At 38.9% G+C, this 20880-nt stretch overlaps 1 long non-coding RNA gene across 1 annotated transcript in view; it reads right to left on the bottom strand.

Annotated features, from left to right (window-relative positions):
- Positions 1 to 20880, bottom strand: part of LOC148403999 (uncharacterized) — a 156908-nt gene that overhangs the window by 30845 nt on the left and 105183 nt on the right. The gene's annotated exons all lie outside the window — the stretch shown is intronic.

The following is a 20880-nucleotide window of genomic DNA, read 5'->3' as shown; positions in this document are numbered from 1 at the left end:
TGCTGGTAGGAGGAATGGGGATATGACAACAAAGTAGTTTCGGGATATACTCAAATACTTGGGACAAATAATACTTTACTGAAAACTGGACCACTGACATTGGCAATGACTACTAATAGAAGTGTTGATCATTTTGATGATTCCTACAATAGTCTGCAACATAGCCACCTTTTCTTAACTGAGCTACAACCGTGCTAAGCTGGTTAGCCCGGAGCATCGGGTGCTGAGTATGCGCTGGTCCATGAGTGTGCATGTGCCACAATGCCCCATGGATGTTGTTGAGATAGCTAGAAATATGTCAGGGTAGATGAAAGGAATCAGAAAGAGCTGAAAAGAGGAAGTATTTTGGGGTCTTGTGGGTTGCCCTATTTAATGTTATTTGGAGGCATCTTGAGGCACAGTGCAAACAAAAAGAGCTCAGCACACACTCTCACACACACTGGCACCTTGTCAGTATATTTTGTTGAGATCAAAAGGACTATTTGCTCAAGATGCTCGACAGAAATATTTATTAATAAATGAAAAATGGTGATATGGCATTGCTTTTATGTCTCATCATCAGAAATACTTATTAATAAATGAAATAAATAGTGATATGACATGTCTTATCCTCAATAGACAGGAGTTATCGTGTCTGGTTCTACTACTGCAATCACGATCAATATGGTGTCTAAAACTGTAGCCTACTGTCCACCCTGGAGAGGTCACTAGACAACTCACATTTATATCTAAGGATAATTTTTGAGTTTTCAATGAAATTGCAGAACATGTAAACTCTGGAAGGCCATAGCCCAGGTTCAAGCCCACATCCTCAGAACTGTGAGGTGGCTGTGCTAACCATGTTGCACTGTGGAAATCACTTTATGTAAAGGTAATGACACTTTTACCTAATTCATAGAGGTAATACTGCTATGAAATAGCAAAATATAACATCTAAACTACAGTATATGAGGAAAAGTGTGTCATTGTGTGTCATGTACTGGTGATGAGAAAATGAAGCTTCAAATCTGATTCATAAACCAGTTTTTGTATTTTTTGACTCCTCTAGATGGTACAATAGGTTTAAAAAAAGGCACTTAAGAAATGGCAAGTCAGCGATCTTTCAGCCCTATGGTGACCAGAGACTGCCATCTGGAGGTCTAAATAAATACAACTGGTTCATGAAACATCTTGAAGCTCCATTCTCCCATCACTCTCCACATACCTTGTTTTTTTAAGCTCAAGATATATTTTTTGTTTGACATAAAAAATTATTGTCAAGTTGGCATCATGCTACACTAGTTTAGTGACTTAATGTAATTGTCTTCACTGCCTATAAAAAAGCCTTCTTTGCTTTCTCCCACCCTCGTATGTCATAGACCTGTGTAAAGAAACCACAAGTGATTTGCTTACTGTAAATTCATATTAGTATTCATGTCACACAGAGCAAGCACAGCAAGGGGGCCATCTGTGTGTGGGAGCCACGTCTGGACCATACTGCCTACCTGCAAGCACGCCTAATGGCGCCGACGCTTAACTGCTGCGATTTACTTGACTGTGGTGTTTACACAAACAGTGCATGGCTGAGCAACACTACAGCTGTATCTGTATGCCTTTCTTAATAGCCCCTAATAATAGAATAGCATTGTTTTTGTAGCCATGCATTTGATTTATGAGCAGTGCTATAGATTTATGTTGCTGTTTTTAAATGTCTGTGCTCAGCAAAAGAAAATAACCACCCTGTATAATATCGTAATTCTAATCCATCAGACACACACATACAAAAGTAACAGGCAGGCTTCACTCTGAATGTGACCATATCAAGCAGAAAAAGCTTCTTGAAATGTTTTTCCATTGGCATCATGACATATAAATCACTGGCATTTGTCTAAGGGATTCACACCCCCTTGTGGATTCATCAGAAGGGTTCTTTATGGATTTTGATAATAAACATTGGGGAGAGATTATGTTATTGTCAAGGAAGTACGACAGTAGCATTTTATGAGTATTATGTTTTCAGTCCATTTTTGGCCTTCCAATCATTACATCACCAAAGTAATTAACAATACCCCGATTTGATTAAGTTTAATTAAAATTTAGGGTACATACTACAACCGTTCGATTACAGCAACGGTGATGCAAATTTTGTTAGCTTGTCTGTAGTGTTTTGTATTGTGTGTTAGTATTAGCCTAGTGGACCTTCGTGTATGCCATTTTAAATATAATATACAATGCATAATACTCTGCGTTTTATGTTCTGTTTGAGAAACCGACTGGAAAATATACAGCTTGAAGCAAGGAAATTCATCCACCCATCTAGTCAATCTCAGTCACAGGTGTACTGGAGTCTATCCAAGCTGACTTTGGGCAGGGTAAACCCTGGCCTGGTAATTATCATATTTCCAATTCATATGTTATTATATTCCAAGCTATCTGGCTACATGCATGTTTCTGCTTTTAAATCTATGGGGCTTTCAGCCAGTCATATTTAAACTGGGCCTTGTGGGAAAACAAAAATATAATTATGTTGTCTGAACCATGTCATGTGTATAGCCACTCTACAGAGTCCACCCTTGAAGCACTGAAAGTATATATATAATGCAGTCAGTGATTCAATATTGAGGTGTCAGAAGCTTGGGGATCAAGCTTGAGGAAAGACATTAAATATTAGTTTTCTTTTGCAAAAGAATGTGGTATCTCATTCATGCTGCTAAGTAATGTATGTGTCATGTAATTTTTATGACTGTGGCTCCACTTCAAAGTATGGTGGAGCGTCACACTTTTATAATTATTGTCATATGTGTAATTGTCTTCCAGCTCAGCAGTGCAGAAGTATCACTCACAACAAAGCCTATACTTTATGGAAGTACCATACACCTTACCACATAGCTTAACTGTTGTCTATATTGGATGATGGGTTCAGAAAATGGTGCTTTGCAAATGCCACTATCACAGATAGTATATGTATAAACCAGTTAGGAAAACTAACAAAATAACTCAAACTAAAGGACAATGTGGGAGCAAGAACAGGCATTCCACAAGGGGAATCCTGGAGATCGTGGGTGTACTGACCTTATGTCTCCCATGTCACCTATATAAAAATATTTTAATGTGAAATATCATATTTTATATCATATATTTAACTGATAAATGCTGCTTAGTTATATCAAAACTTTGCATCCTATATGACTCACTTGTGCGGTATATACAGTATTTGCTTGATGTTTTGCATCACATGACCACATTTATGCAATTATTTTTTGTTCCAAAAAAAATAAAGTCATTTACAGATTTTTTGGCACATTCCTTTTGCCTCCATGTTCTGTTGTATTTATGATATTCACTGACGTATCCAAACTGCCGTACATCTTACTTTAAATTGACCAAACTCTTGATTTAAGTTGCTATCACTATTTTCATGCCGGTGACAAAAGCCTGCTTTTGCGACCCCTAACCCCTAGAGTGAGAAGGTTTTGTCTATGATTGGAAAACGGAATTCATAACCTGACAGAAGACTGTCACTGAATATTAGAACAGACAGTTTTCAGAGCGGAGCCCTCTCACGCGACTGATGACAGTGATAGTAATAATGACTGCCATGTTCCCCATGACAACATGGAAGTCTCATCTGCCTGAAGAGAGTGCCTTGTGTCACGAGCAATAGCCTGACGTGGGCTGAAGGACAAAGTAGTTCCCAATCTGATGCATTATCATGAGTCACGAAACCTTGAGCAACGCTTATCCAATTGCACTTTAGTGTTCTGTCTCTTGTGCTGACAGCCCTTCTTAATTTATGGATTCACCTGTAAGAGCAGCACTTTACGTATGTGACAACCAGCCTTCTAACACAAACCCTCTCGGAATCTCGGGAGGAATCCAATGAACAGGTTTATTCACAGTTTCTCCTTGCTAGGATAATTAGAATGTTTTTAGAGGCTCAAAGGATTTGCAACACTGAGACGAATGTTTTCCAATTCACCGTCACGTTGGACCTGTCACGATGGCCTTCAAACTGCTGTGCAAAGAGTCACAAGGAAAAGGAACAAGGACAGCCTCCACCGATCATGTTGTTTTGTCCACAGAAAACTCTCTGGCTCTGTGATTTAGACTGTGACTGAATTTTGACACACAATAATAATAAGTTATATTTTTAAGTTTCATCGGGTGTGTTTGATTCAGATAAAACTAGATCACTATTTTCCTTAAATACCCACATTGCAATTTGAAAAATGACCTGTTTGGTTTCCAAATTGTAGTCTAACAAAAAAAAAAAAAAAAAAAAGGTTTTGGAGGTTCGTCTGCGTATCTCGCTGTATGGTACTTAGTTAATACGTCTACGTTGATTGTAGCACAAATTCTTGTTTGCATTTCCACACTGAAATTTGGAGCCCTTCTCAATCATGATAAGATAGCCAGGCTGCACATTTGCAGGATAAGTGTGGTGGCGGCTTATGTCGCCGCTCAACTTGCCTGTTACGGTAAACAGTGGGACCAACTGCTGTCATGCTTGGCTGAAACTAAAACAAACAACATAAAACACTCTCAGCCTCATTGGGGTATGTTGGAAGGATGTTCAGTATTCAGGAAGTTGAGGTCAGGCTCTGAGTCCTTTGAGTAAAAAGAGGAGCCCATTAGTTAGCGCTGAAGACAACATCAAACAAGTAATTGCATTCCCCAACCTCTAATAGTTGCGGCTAATATGGTCCCAAAGGAACACTGGATGGTTGCAAATAAATGCCAGCCATCTGTGTGCCTTTCGGCTACACCTGCCTCTGGAACGATTCAGATTTGGCATGTGTGCTATATGTGTAGCTGGGTTATCTCTGGCGGAGTAGTTTGATGAGTCACAGGTTTGGGGAGGAGCTTCACAGAAAGATAAAAATATAAATTTAGGTAGCGTAGCTTTTATTTATAGCCTACAGTGTATTTCATACACACAACACAATGCGTTTACATAATTAAAGGCATTTTAAAACATAAGACGTAAAAATATTTCAAAACGGTAGAGAAAAAAGCTACACAATATCATTTTGTCTTCTTCTTATTGTGTATCTTATTTCACTGAGACAAAAGACATGTGATATTTCCCTCTGTACGTCAATACAATACTGTGTAAGAAAATCCCACTAGCTAAAAATATGTCCATCAGAATAACGTCTGCCGCTTCAACACACACGTACCCTTGCATACCACACACATGCACACGCACGTGCACACACACATGCGTGCACACACACACACACACACACACACACACACACACACACACACAGGCAGATGACAAGCTCTGAACAATCCCCTGCTGCGGGTTGTGCACAAACAAGTCACATCACGTTTCCGGTCAAGGGCTTTCTCCATCATCAAACATTGGAATGGATGTTGATCCATAAATATTTAATTGCCCCCTCATATTCCCAGCCCCAAGAGGAGACTCCCAACTTTCAAAATCTGACAAGGGGGAAAAGCAAAGACAACAAAGCGTTTGATGGGAGCGTTAAAAAGAAATGGCAGAAATGAACATGATGTTTGTCAGCATGCTTCACTACAGAAAATGGAGAGTACACCCTTCCTAATGACTGAATATATCACAGCACAGCACGACAGTGATGTTCTGTTGACGTTCATGGCAGAATCGGACAGAGCATGTAGGGAGAGTGACGTAAATAAGGGTGAAGGATGACGAAAGTGACAACTAGTGAACCTTGTATAATAATACATCAGCTCAAAGGATAAATATGGTCAGTCCATCCAGGAAAGCACAGAGAAAGAAAAGAACAAGGTGGAGAAAGAGGAGAGGTATCAGTATGAATCAAAATGTATTTTAAAAATTGTTGTCCCTGGCTGGTTACCATAGAAATGCTGTCAGTACCTCGCTGTGAGTGAACTTGCAGAATGATGACTGTCCTCTCCAGAAGGCAGTTTGACTTTGCAATTCATCATTCGCTGACTTACAATCCACACAAAAAGGAAGCAAAAACAGTATGTTATGAATATGTTATGAAACAGTAATCCTTTGCTTTTTGTCACGAGTCAGTTTGGCTGCTGCAGTGCTGCTTTGTGCCAGGCTTGCCTTCATCTATTTCAGTTCATCCAAAATGAGACTGCCCAAGTTTCAACTGCTCCCCTTAGATGAGAGCATTTTACGCCATATCTGACTTTCCTTAATTGGCTTCCTGTTTATTTCCATGTTAATTTGACAATCCTTTCATGGGTTTGAAGCCTTTACTTAGTGTTGTGGCTCCATACATCACAGATGCGCTCCACTCATATATTCTGTTTTGTTTGTTCTGGTCAGCAGGCCAAATACTGCCACCTTCTTAGTTGCCGTTTTGAAATTGTGGAATAAATTACCTTAATAAAACAAAAATGCCGTGGCAATAAATGTTTTTAAGTCTCAATGAAAAATTTGTATTTAATCAACAAGGGGATGTTGAATTTTTGGACTTTATTTTCCATCTTACTTGCAAGAACCTGTATTTATTTTGAAAATTGCTGTGTTAGCCAGCTGTTGATTTTATGAATGGTTTAATATTGAATTTGATTTGCTTGACTAGTTGCCAAACAGCTGTTTGCATTTTGATGTCAAAACATATGGCGTGTATGAGCACTATGCCAATTTCGGAAACTCTCCTCTTCAAGGTGAAAATACAAACCACAATGGGATTCATTATGACTTTTATTTTTTTAAATAATATCACGCATGGCAAGCCTTGCAGTAAATGTTCCTCAAGATAGTCCCTTGTTGTGACTGAATGGTTAACGTTAAGACATGAAGTGCCTTTGGGTCCGCACAAGAGTTCCAAACGAGATATTTACTGACAGATGAGAGGAACCCAAAACAAAAATAAATATGGATTTGAAGGGCAAGGAAGTGATTGCGTGTGACATATGGTTGTCTAAAACATCATTGCGCCAACAGATTTGTCATTCTCATGCATTTTTCTCTAATGGAGCACTTGTCAGCTCTGCTTCAGGTTCTTAATTGTTTCATAGGTTCTATTGACAGCCTCTTTGTCTCACTGTTCACAGAATCTACCCAGGTATTATTATTTGTTTTTTATCAAACAACCATTTGCCTCACATTTTCTTGTTTGTACACTGCAAGCAAGCGGCTGTCAACTTTTCTGTTATCCTGTATGGTATAGGGCAAGGGGTCTCCTGACAATTGTGAGCAGAGGCTTTATCAAACTTACAAACATAAATAAGGCTGACAGAAAACACAGCTTCACTGTTTAGAAATACAACAACAATGAAAAAAAACAAAAAACTCATTCCTGGCTATAGGTGCCTTTTTCATCCTCATTATGATATTGTATAATATTTTACTTGAAATAAAATGCAGTTTATATGCACACACACATTTGGTTCAGTCACTTGGAGTATGCTTATTATATGAATACATCTAGATTTACTTGGGCCTATTATGGACTTTTTCCTGTTTAGTATTCAAACATCACATTATTGGATTACATTAATAAAGGCCCATTATCAACTGCTCACTAGCCAATGCTGCGGGGCTTACTGCAATTGTAGCAGTTCAGTTAATAAGCTATAAAGACTGAAAATTAAATGTAAAAATCAATATGAATTGGAAAAAAAAACATTTCAAGATGCCCCCTTAACACATTGAGTCTTTTGATGACGAGCCTTGCCTAAGTATCAATTTAGCATCTGTGCTTTGAAGCTGTGCCTGTATCTTTTCATGTTCCTGTTATGCTCCATAAAGCGAAACACGAAAAACTTTACAGGTGAACTAGCAAATTCATATCATGAAAGTGCAAACCAAGTATAAAAAGCATCTCATGCCTTGTTAAAATCCATCTATTGGAACTAGCCCACAAGAACCTTTTTTTTCCACCTCCCTGTTAAGTTAGGGAACCGCATTTGCTTGTCAGCCATTTTGACTTCTCCTTCAATGCAACAGTGCAGTCGCTATGGGAACTGGTACATGAATTACCGTCTGTATAATCCTTCCATCCCACCCACACACTACACTGCCTTACAGATAGAATGACAGAGAGAACTAGCAACATTAAAGGAAGGAGATGCATGACGGATAAGGAGGAAAGAGACGGGCTTGTTGCCCCCACTGAAAGTTTCTCTTAGTGGCTAACAGAAGAGGAAAGATGGAGGGGAAGATTTCAAGATCTTGCCAAATGAGACAGGGAGGAAAGCCGAGAGGAGGCGTAGTTTGTGACGGTTTGGATATTGATGAGTGGTGTGCACATAAGAGATGACGGTGACGGGAGAGAGCAGGACGGGAAATTCTAAATGTGCTTTCGTATTAAATGGCAAATGTCGGCACAGTCATAAAGGCAATTATTTTGTAAGGTTTTGAAATACATTTTGGTGCATTGAAATCACTTTACTGTGAAACTATTTCACAGCTTCATTCTCAATACAATTTATAGTATTTGGTCAGTTGAGGGTCCGAGCGGTTGAAGCAATGCAATATGTGTGATGTACACCACTGCTGGTCACGGTTCATCACTGGTGCATCATTAGTGTGCTTCAACATTAGAATATTCATTTGCAAATACAAACAAACAAAATAAATGTGTCGTTGCTTTTCTTTGGCACAGGCAATGTTTTCTTGCTAGTGCTAACCTCCCCCCATGCAAAAAGTATCTCATTACTGTAGCCATCAGACCTGTACAGATATTAACATTTTATTATACTAATTTGAATATAGATGTAAATACATTGAAAGGACAGCTATAGCGAGAGGCATTTACGAGGAGGTCCTGAAATATAACACTTCTCGAGCATTTAACGCCAGGCAAGTGATTAAGTATATATATAATAATATCATATATATATATAATATAATAAAATATATATAATATAATAATATATTGTTGGGCTCCAGCACGTGGGGACAAGCTGTATGGAAAATGGACGGAGATATACATAGTAAATAAAAATTCACTCAGCTTTGCCCTATCACCATGTAAACCGTCTCTCTACCCTTTATTTTCAAACATTCAGTTTTAGTCTGATTTTCCATTTCCCTCTCTGCATATGAACATTTCCTTCTCTGCTTCATCTTTGAGCGCCATTTGCTGAATATACATTGTGAAACTATTCGATTCGATTAGTTAAAAATGATGTTGCGGTCGTAGGTCGCATTCAATCTGGTATAATTATTGATTTAAATTTACCACCTAACATTAATTGATCTGAAATTATCTAACAAAAAAATGAAACAAAGTAGACACTGTAAACACTTTTTTTCATTCGTAGTTGGTCAGCATACATTGTAATAAGATCATAAACTACTAGGGACGTGCACGGTTACGTAATTACAAGCTGCACAGAGACTGTTGGAATGCTACATAAAATTTTTGATTGAGCGTCCTGCCTGTATGTTAAAAGTTTAGCCTTCTAATGGTCACAGCAAAGGAGTGATGACCAAAATTATTGTTGGGGAACAGTACAGTATATTCTATTACAAAAAATAAATTTAATAAATAAATGTGTTATTTGTATACGGAAAGACAAGGAAGGCAAGAAAAACAAATACATATATGTCTACAAACCAAAATGTACTCCAAAATGGACAAGTTACATTCCTGTAACTCAATGAACCAATATTTCGGGCTCTATTTTGGTGCCTTGTGCAAGTCTGGCACAATGTGCGGTCTAATACTGCACAGTGGTGGGCTACACCAAATTTTGGTATCTTTGCTGCCCCGCGCAAGCAGGCACGTTTATAAATGTTGCTTCTATTGTTTCCCCTTCTTTTTTTTTTGTTTTTAGTGCCAGTCTGTTTAATAGTCAAGCTCAGGGAAATCATGTAAAATCCACAGTTTAAAAAATGAATGACTTAAAATGATATATTTAGTGACGTTATTACTTTTTAAGACCTTGTGATAACGTAGTGTTTCTCTATTTATTTATGATCTCGATCTAACATGGTGAGTCAGTTACAAGTCAGGCATGGCTGCGGTTTTCATGATGCCGCCTTGCTTCCTGAGCCGGAAGGAGGCTGACTGTCACTGTTGAAATCCGAAAAGATTTACAGGGCCAATTACTTCACTGAAGTATGAAGCTGAGAGTGAGCCAAGTAACATGAGGTCATTGTCTCAGGCAGACAGCTTACAGTGGGCTAATCAGCCCAAAACTCGTTTTACTCCTTAAAAGAAAAGTGATCATCACACGAGGCATGGTTGCAAGATCAGTTCCCATCAATTAATGAATCCCTTCGTGGAAAGGCCAGACAATTCAGGAGCCATCTGGTTCTTGGTTTCGTGTAAAATACCCCATAGAATGTAGATCTAATTTTATGCAAATTAGATAGCCTGCCGTAACAGAGACATACTTTAAGAAGATTGTGTGTAGCAAGTGTATAGAATTTGGCCGATGATGGTGCTCCTCAACATGGGGTTTAATATATATATATGTATGTATGTGTGTATGCGTGTGTGTGTGCGTTTGCACGCGTGTGTGTGATGAGTTCAGAACTATATTATGGCCATTTTTAATCCGGACCTCAGCAGCCCATTAAAAATGACAATTCATACAGGCAATTTTCAACATGAGCTATTGCATCTCAAATAAATTGACAGCTTACTGACTGCAAAATAATTACAAGTAAATGAGCTTCAATCCCACCAAGAAGGGAATCATAGTGCAGGCAACATGTTAGTAAACAAAACTAAAACCACAAAGTTTTTAATAAGAAAGATATTAAAAACTAAAGAAAGTTTGGAAAACATTTCGTGAAGTGTGCTATGTCACGCAAATGCATTGCCATCATGACAGTAATGATGCAACAGCAAACCAACAATGCGTAGTTGTGTTGGTTTATCGTTTATCTAATTTGAAGATTCCTTTTATCAGTGCCTAGCTAAAATAGTGACTACATGGATTAAACTACCTCAGTGCTTTCACAGTAAGCTTTTAGTTTCTTTTAATTGAATTGTTTCCTTCCCTGGTGTGATTTTTTAAAATTAAAATCATAGTGTAATTAGCATTATTACCACATATATAGCTCAGTCTGCAGCTTTACATGCCAAGATGGTGTCAGGCGATCCATCTTTACGTGAAAAACTTTAGGCTGGCAAAAGGGTCAACAACATCAGACTGACCTGGAGTACAATCGATACATTATAATCCCAATGCTCGGCGGACTTCAGATGGAAAGCAAGTAGCGGTACATAGCTCTGGCTCAAGGAAACACAGAAAGAACTGAATGAATGATGAGAATATATTAGTAATGAAATTAATGTTTCCCCGATCTTGCAACAGTTACCTCAATCCTACTAGGGTGATAAATCTAACGGTCAAGCTGCACTTTCCCTCACCTCTGCCGAGAGCAATGGATGTGATCGCAAAGACTGATTTATCACTCGGGTCAATTTGGCGAGTCTGTGATTAACATTTGACATTTGGAGTCACATTTGACCCTCTGGAGTGACCACAGCCAAGTGTTTCAAGGGCTGTTGAGAAAAAAAAAAAAGCCACTGGTGCATCAGTTAATGCTTATCAACAGTAGTTTTGGCTCATTGACCTGAAATTTAACATTCTGCTCATTAGTGTCATGAAGCAATAAATGCCTCAAAGGAAAAAAATGACATATTTCACATCATTATGTGTCATTTCAACAAACATAAATATTAAATATGTCAACTTACAGCATAAAGCATGTATTCTATTTTAAGTATATTTCATCTCAACAGAAGCTATGCAATAGAAGGTTTGCAAGTGATTTTAGATCCAAGGATTCCTTCGTGAGGTGAAATGTTTACCACGAATCTCCACTTAACTCCATACATGAGCACATTGCAGGTGGTACATGGCTATATTTAATAATTTATATTATATTGTATTTCATAACCGTGTCGATAAACATGTTGCCCTGGGAGACAAAGACAGTGGCTGCGCCAACATATCACAAAAGCCATGTGTGAGCTCAAGTGGCTTATTGAAGCTCAGATGATAGAAAAAGGGGAATAAAACTGCTACAGTGGGTATGAATATTATTCTTAAGTGTTTTCTGCCTGATATTTAAAGTTGAAATGCCTGTTTAAAGGGGGCTTATTCAAAGAAGCTGAGTTGTCGGTGAGAACTGGGTGTTTGCGCCGTGGTAGGAGTGAACACAGCTGACTTGTTGTCCAGCCCAATGGAAACGGCAACATGGCAAATATTTAGGTGATTTGAAACAAAAAATAGACAAGTCGCACAGATGGTAAGGTTACATAAACAGGTGTGGAATGGGCTTTTACATTGTGAGGTCTGACCTTGGAGTTGCAAACCTACAAAATGAACACACCACCAGGGAGGCAAAATCTGTGAAAATCTTCCATTTCCCTCCTGTGTACTGAGCAGGCATGTTTTAATTTGTGTATTATCCATGTGTTTTGTTTTCTAAATTATGCACAAAACAACAGCAGTTGATGTTCATTGCCTATCTGAATCCAATATTTATTACATCTGTCACAACAACCAAAGTAAAAATATACACCTGTTGTCTAAGTGTGAAAGTGAATGTACAAATTAAACAGCCCATCCAATTTCACAGCACACGCTTTTCCTTCGCTACAAATGGGCATACTGAGAGGCCAAAACACTTGAAACACCTGTGCAATCTAACGTTATCAAATATAAGATCAGCGTATGGAATTTCCGATAAAGTTGATAAATCCGAGACCAGGGTGCAAAACAGGCCTATAGCAACCACAATAATGAATATAAAGCTTTGAATGACTCATAACTCATGCTGCGGCTGTCGGGTGAAAATCAAAGTGGAACTTGGTGTTGTGGGTGTGTATACAGTCTTACGAGCATGAACGCATATGCATGTTGCACAGCAGCAACACAACAGGTGGGCAAACAAACAAGTTTGTCATGGTCAGTCGCTGTTTGTTAAGGTATTGTGGGAGTGACCTCTACCAACTTTATAACAAAGATTCTGTGGAGAACTCACAATGTTTATTCCTTCCTCGAGTCGGTGTTGAAATAGTGATAGTATTTGTATTCCATCTGCTGTCTTGGTTTGGCCTTTAGGAATCCTGAATGCACAATAGTCAATTTGGGAGTGTGCTCTGGATTCCACAATCATTACAATGGCAACTCAACTTTCGAGTGGTCAAACTTTTTTTTTTTTTGCCTTGTGCTGTGTGCAATAATTTGCTGTACATGTGTGCTTCAGACATTCCACTTCTTAACTTCACACCATAGGGCAGCAGTTGTACAGATATGTAAAGTTCTAAATCAAAAGAAACAACCATGCTTGCTTAAAGCGATTTATTGCTTTATTATAAAGATGATTTTTTTCTCTAAAAACAGATATAAAGCAAATCAGTTTTGTTATGTATTCAACCAGACCACAAAACTTTGTCTCACAAAAAACATTTAGCCTAATGGTAACGCAACATATAATTAAAAATGCCACAAACAGGCTAACAAAACAAACATTGAGGTTGCTTTAGTTCTAAAGATGTCAACAACAGATATTTGGAATTAGTTGATGCAAAAATAGCAGTATCATTTGTCAATATCATAAAACCCAGCCTCCAAAACTTTTTATGCACAGAAATAACAGAACCCATGTGACTGTGCTCACAGAGGAGGAAAGTAGTTTCTCAAAACTCTGCCTTTTGCCAAAGCAACCCATTGAAAGAGCGATCCTGTCACGAACAAAAATGTGAGAAGGTCAAACAAAAAAAAAAAATGGTTCAGCCAAGGACGAGATCCTGACTTATAAGGCCAGCAAAAGAGTTACACTCCAGGGCTAGCTTTAAGACGAAAATATTATCTAGTCATCCACTTTTTTATTCAATAACACAAATTCATTTGCAGACTAGTACAATGCACAGTACAGCGACCTCAACATAAATGAACCATCACTTCAACATTCAGCAGCTACATCGCAAGAATCAGTCGAACAAGGTACCATTGAAAGCTTAATTATTCAAGAAACCTCTACGGGAGCCACATTTTGGAAGATGTGACTTATCACTATGGTGTCACTTCCACCTGTGTTTGATATTATGCGCCTCTTCAGCAGCCGGTTATAATTGGTGAACTTTGGAACAGGGGTCCCTAAAGGTTAGCTTGTTAGCTAGAAACCATCTCTGACAAGCTGCAAATGAATATGGAGTAATGGCAAAATGTTTCTTGGTAGTTTCTCATCTAAGCAAATTTGAAGCCAAAATGCCCCCTCGTCCATCTCCAATCTACGCTAGTGCATTGGTAAAGTCATAATTTCAGCAAACACGTGAAATAAAACAATGTTAGGCCATACATAAATGAATGCATGTAAAATAATTACCTGAAAAATGCAAAGTGCTGTTACATGATGGATTTACTAGATTCATGATTACCATCTGACATTCCCAACCAAAATGTTTTTCATCTTCATTCAGACGCAGTAAAATTATTTGATATCGAGTAAATAGTGGAAGGAGAGGAAATGGAAGATACTGACGGTGTGGGAATAAAGAAATTAGATTGAATTCCCCTTCAACCAAGTATCTTAAAACTTGTATTCCCCGGATGTGTGGGTTTCTGTGTCAAACTCTGAAATCTAATGAATCCTGTGCAATAAAAATCCCCACACTACTTTATCTAATCTTTAATTTGACGCGTGACTTCAGTGACACCGCTGTTTTACAATCACACTCTAATTTCCCCCAAAGCCAAATCTGAACAGTCTCATGATACGGACGCACCAATGATTAATTGTGAGCAATTACCATCTCAATGGGGGGCCTCGTGTTCACTCGGCACCCATTCAAAGACAGCCAGCCTGTAAATACTGTAGAGGGATGTTCTCTTTGTGCTACCTGTCATTTTTTCCTCAGAATTCTTCATTCAAAACGACACTGACACCAGGATGCATCAAACATCTCAATTCGGCCCTCATCATATTTTTGTTCTTCCCCTTAAGTCATGCACACGAGTAAAATCTTTTGGGAATTAAACTAAATCTACTGGTTTCACATTAAAATTGAATCTTTCTAAAAATTGTGGCTATTGTGACTTATTGGCTGGTTCACTCAGAAGGCTGCTGAAGTAAGCTTCGAAAAAAATCACTTGCTGGTCCAAAATGGCCCAAGTAGTGAATATATCGAGGCTAAAAGATCATATTTCTTCAATGTGACGTTCACTGCATTGGCTCACCGTAAAATTTACTGTTTTGAATCCGTCTTTCACCTCACCTAGAAACGGTCAAGTCCCGTTGCCCTTTAAAGAGTGTGTTGTGCATTATCAACTTACCAGAGCATTGTGCTCCCAAATGTACATTTCTCTTGTGGGTCCCAGAATCTTTACAAGACCAATGGGATGCAGGACCTTCACTTATCAGTCTCCTCTCCTCTGGAACCATTTGCCAGAATCATTATGTGAGGCAAACACTCACTCCCCATTTCAGAGCAGACTTATCACCTTCGTCTTTGATTAAGCTTATCAACCGGGCTGACTCAGGATAACATTAAGATGTCTTGGGCCTGGACCAGAAGTAGGCAGTTAATTTTCCAAAGGGTCCATGTGAGAAACCGGAATGGTTGTCAAGGGGCACACCAACATGCTGCCCTCAATTGTGTTCAATATTTATTTCATGTCTTTATGTTAAGGAGAGAACTCCGCTAGGTGGTGGGCAGGGTGTTGTGATGATATACATAAATCTAGCAACTTTGTTGCTAATTGGCAGTATTGATGGTACAAGTTTCGCTTGCTCTTGCTTGCTTGCACTAGAGAAGAAAACCAAGAGACCCTCCCTTCAAATTTGCACTTTTTAATCAAGGCTTCACCATTTGGTAAGAATGACTAGACTCCTTTAAAATTAAGTTGCATAAACATCAGCATGAAATTTAAAAGACAAAAATAAGCACAAACAATAGGCAAGTGATATTTATGTTCTAACAGGACAACATATTTTGATTCTGAAGATTTAATTAAAAAGCAATAGATTAAAGTGATTTAGATGGGATTGCTCAGTCTCCCTTTGGGACTGTGTTTGATTGAACAGTTAATGTAGATGCAGTGAAAATAATGTTTTTTTTATTGGCTATGGTATTTACTGCTTTTCTGTTTTGAACATGTGCTGAGTCAACGTTATTCAAAGTGTGAAAGCAAATAAGGATGTTAGAACAAAGTGATAAGAATGAAACACAACTTAAACAATATAGCACATTATTGTCTTAAGAAACAACATATAGTATTTCATAAACTGTTAGGTAACCCTTAAAATATTAATAATATATTTGGTAAAAAAAATAAATAAATAAGAGGTCATATCTGTGATGGCCTGGATGGAGAATGAATCACAATGGACCTCTTCCAAGTAAACAGACATTGGAACATTTTCAAGTTGGTTCTATATGTTTCCTTCCCATTGTTTGTTCTCCTCTATTTCGACATCAAGTTATGCTTCTGTATGTGAACATGTAAAACAAATGGGACGTTTTCTAAACTGTCTCATTTAAGGTTCGACGCAGGTTTTCGAGTTGCCTTTTAAAAGTGTGGCCTCGGTGGACCACATATTCTCGATCTTTCAGCAGATGCAGAAATGGGACACATTTTTACAAATTAATCCTGAGCACATCTTGACATGGTGTCATGAATTTAATCAGTTTTTTTTAATTTCATTTCAAGTTGTATTTGTAAGTACTACATCAAGTAAAAAGCATCGTTTAAAATTGACTCCATTGCTGCACTGCCACAAAGTCATTTTTGTTACACTGTTGGATGATTTTCAGGAGGTCAAAATCCCCAACATTATTAAAATTAGTTATTAGTAGTGCTGGTACTATTCATTTCCCGACTACAAGACTGACAGTACCCTATAGCCTTCTTAGTAGTGAATCACATATCGAGAAGTTAACAAAGAATAGATACTCTGATTAATATCTATTATGTCAGCTTTGAAAGAAACAGATTGCATAAGAAGTGGTATTGAGTGGGCGCAGAGTACTTCAGCACAGGGGACAATCTCGGGCCAGCATCGATGTTACCGTCCCTCTATAACCGCTCTTAGGGTGATAAAGGTTTTAGAAAGGCAAGGACAAACTAAAGAAAGTGAGAGGAGCAGAAAGGGGGATTGGGAGTCCCAGTGTGACTGGGCCTAATTGAAATAAATTCTGACTAAAGCAATGACGTTAATGACATTTTGAATCCAGGACTCTAATAATGACATTGAGAGACCCAGGAGGAGGGAATCACTTAAAAACCAAGAGTCAAGGGAGGGAGAGAGGGAGGTCGAGTGAAGGCAGGAATAGTCAGAGGGACAAAAAGGACTGTGGATTGGAGGTCTGGGAGGTTAAGTTTAGAGTGTGAGTTTTTATTAAAGGTGCCGAGGGGGAAGAGAAGGCCACAGAGACGCATAAAGACGCAAGCATTTAAGATATGACACAGATGGACTCTCTTGAAAGCATTCCAAGGACTTACATTTTACGTCTGTTTTTCCACTTTCACAGGACACTGGTAGGTCTAATGGAACACCATTTGGGACAAGCTCTCCAGAGAAGCAATACCCATTTGATAATCTTGAGCAACACGCATGTCACAACAGTGTTCCATCATTTCCATGCTGGAGCTCGGTACAACAGTCAATTCGGTTCATATCCAGCTCACCAACCAAATTTGGGCAAGCGGTGTAGAAATTGGTTCTTATATTATGCAAATGATATTTGCTGGCTTTGATTGCAACACGCAGTCCCTAAGGAAACAAAGATGAAATAACCGTAAGCGTTGCCAATGAATTCAGTTTAGCAGTAGCACGATTAACCTTATTGCCTCACAGCAACAACGTTCCAGGTCAGAATCTGTGTCAAGTCCTGTGTGGGGTTAGATGCTTGTTCCCTCTAATTTTTCATGTGTCTGAGCATCCACACAATCTCCCTGAACATTCCTCGGACTATGACGAGCAACGCCAGAAATGCCCGAGGCCAACAATGCTTCATAATAAGTCCTGTTTATTTGTATAGCACTTAATTACGGCGATCTGCCCTAGATCCATGCTGAAATATTTCAAACAGATTAAAAAATGCATTGTCTATTTTGTCAAAAATATTGGAAGTAAAAAGGGAGAATTAGCAAGGGCTTTTAGTTGAGAGAATTCAACCTTGAAAACTTACACCTCACTCATATAGGTGTGAATCTCATCATGAATGGAGTTCAGTGGTCTGGAACCTTGGGATACTTGTTCTAATTTACTTTGCTAATTCGTAATGATAAAAAAAATGTGCAGACTTCTTTAAAACATGCACATGTGCATACTGTAATGCTTTGTGTCCAGGGTGAGGATGCGGTGAGACACAAAGCAATAATTATATTGAACTAATAAAAAGAAGCAAATTAAAATTAAATCAAATTGTGAAAGTAGATATTCATTAGCGGTATTCCAAGTGGTTGTTAGCCATGATAATTATGACATTAGTGGCGGCACATTATACAGTATATATTTAGAGGCAAATACAAACTGTTGGGTTTTTCTTTTTTCCATGAATAAAACAGGACAGCAGAACAACGGAAAACCGATTGTTGATCAGCAACACAGTCACGTATGTCAATTACATTAATTGTCCTGTTAGATTTGTGAGCAAAAACGTGTTTTTCTGTAAGCTGCTCTGATGTCACCTGTAAGGTTGTTCCTCATAAATATGAGATATTAAAATGTCCAGACTCTGGGGAACTGATACCATGTTGCATGGTAAGCAGATTTTCAGATTAGTCAAACTGTTTGATTATGAGAATATCTGCACTACATTGTTCAGAGGAGGAGAGAGACCGTCAGAGCGTGCGTAACCAATCTGCTCTTCATTTTGCACATATTGAACATTTTCTCCAAGGGCAATAATTCAAGCCAGCAAGTGTGGTAATGGAGCTCTGGCAAATTTTTGCTGGGAAGACAACAGGCATACTGTAGAGTGGCTAGATTCCGATTTGCGTTCATTTGCTTGCTGGGTTTCTTTCTCTCCGTTCAATTCAACTCTATTGAATAGTAACCACCGCTGGAATGCAGGTTTGCCACAACACACTGTCACAAACAAAATTCAGTCTTATGAAACAGGTGCCACGGTGGCCACGCAGACTCAATGCCCACTGTGGAATACTCGTTTTGGAACATTTAATGTTGTTGGTGTGTTCATGTGCATGAAGGAGCTCAGCGGCGATCTGCTTTGTCTTGATATCAGCATAATCTTAGATTAGCCACTTCTATTGGCGGGCTCCAGTAGAGGGATGCCGTTTGAGAGAGAAAGAGAGTGATAAGAATGGATCCGATAGCAGACTGTGGTGGAGGAATAACGTGGTGGGAGGTAAAGAGAAAGGAGAGATACGGCAGGTTGACAGACACGGCAAACAAACGGTGGAGTGACAAGACAGCGGAGGCTGGGAAAGAGAAGGCAAGGGGAAGGGGAGAGACAGTAGCTGAAATGCTGGTCGACATAAATAAAAGACTAGGGACTCGGCTATGTCACAGTGGGGACACATAAAGAGCATTGCTCATTTTCTCCCTCAATCTTGATTTTTTTTCTGTGTGAAATGCGCCATCTTTAATCACTCACACTCCCATTTGCTTTCTCAGTAGCCCTCGGTTTTTATTGCTCGCTTCTTACTCTGCTATTGTCCCCACGTTTTTTAGTGTGTCTTGGGGAACGCCAGGCAAGGTCTAATATTTTCATCACTGCGATATTGCTAAACACTTCCAATGCCAGTGGCACACCAACACCGTCATTATCTACCTGTCTGTCAACTGCCGCTGGTCAGATAAGAGCAGCAAGCTGCAGCAGTTTGGCCTACAGTATTGCATAAAAATTCAGTGGACGGGAAGAACTCTTATGGATGCCCATCAGATGTGAAAACACTTAAGGGACAACTGACGATAGAAAATGTTAAGTATTGAAGAATAAAAAAAAATAAAAAAGGGGGCTCCAACATAAAGGGCATTTTCTTATTTGTGGCAAAGGTTCAGATGCTTCAGCAACCCTAAAAGTCTGTGTGCACGTGCTTGTATAACAGACAGACAGCACATTAACTTGCTTAGACTGAATGTTTGGTGCTTAACTAAATATGCAGTTAGACAGTATATCAATGTGCCAGATGAAATATTGGTTAATTGACACATTCCACCAGTACTTTTCAGACCATTGCACAGGCCAGTGTTTGTTCACCTGGTCACGCTGTTTGACTAGTTAAACGTCACTCCTTGGAATCCTCAAGGAAGGCGCTAGCTGTGAGACGCTGTCAGGATACGCTTGGAAAGAGGACCCAAGTGTCGGGAAGCGAGGAAGCGGGGATGGGGTGCATTTAAAAACAAGGCATAAATGGACATGACAAACTAAATAAACAGGACTTCAGGATCAAAATAAACACTAGAAAAAAGGACTTGGCCTTGCCATGGCATGCCATCAACAGCACACCACGCAACACAGAGCACAATGACCCAACAACGGCTGACCAGGAAGCAGGAAATAGACATCCTGGACAAGACATAGGTGGCCGAGGGAGGTAATTAGAAGACACAAAGGGGCGGGGAAAATAAGACCAGATAGAAAAAAAAAAAAATCTAATACGAGAGACATTAAAACCAAATCAACAAAGGACATAACAGAAGTGACATGACGTGCAGGCTTTTAGCCTGGCACTCAAAACAGCCACAGCGGTAAGGTTTCAGTGGCAATTTGGGAGTGACGTTTTCAATTTAATTGGAGGCCCACCATTGCTTGCAAGGAATTAAATCGAAACTTACATTTTAACTGTTACCTCTCATTAATTCATCTACATTTTTAAGCAATTACAATGGTTTTGTGATTTTGACCCTCTTCATGATTGGGAAGGGAAAAAAATAGTTTTACAAGGTTGGAATGGAGGTTTACATTTCCCAGAACACCATCCAACATTCTGCCACATCAAACTTTTACTAGACCGCAATGTCAAAGTATAATTATTCGCGAT

Source organism: Syngnathus floridae, chromosome 1 (genome assembly GCF_059516105.1).
Source record: "Syngnathus floridae isolate MCC-2025c chromosome 1, RoL_Sflo_1.0, whole genome shotgun sequence".
Taxonomy (NCBI): Eukaryota; Metazoa; Chordata; class Actinopteri; order Syngnathiformes; family Syngnathidae; genus Syngnathus; species Syngnathus floridae.
This window is presented reverse-complemented; position numbering and strand designations above follow the sequence as displayed.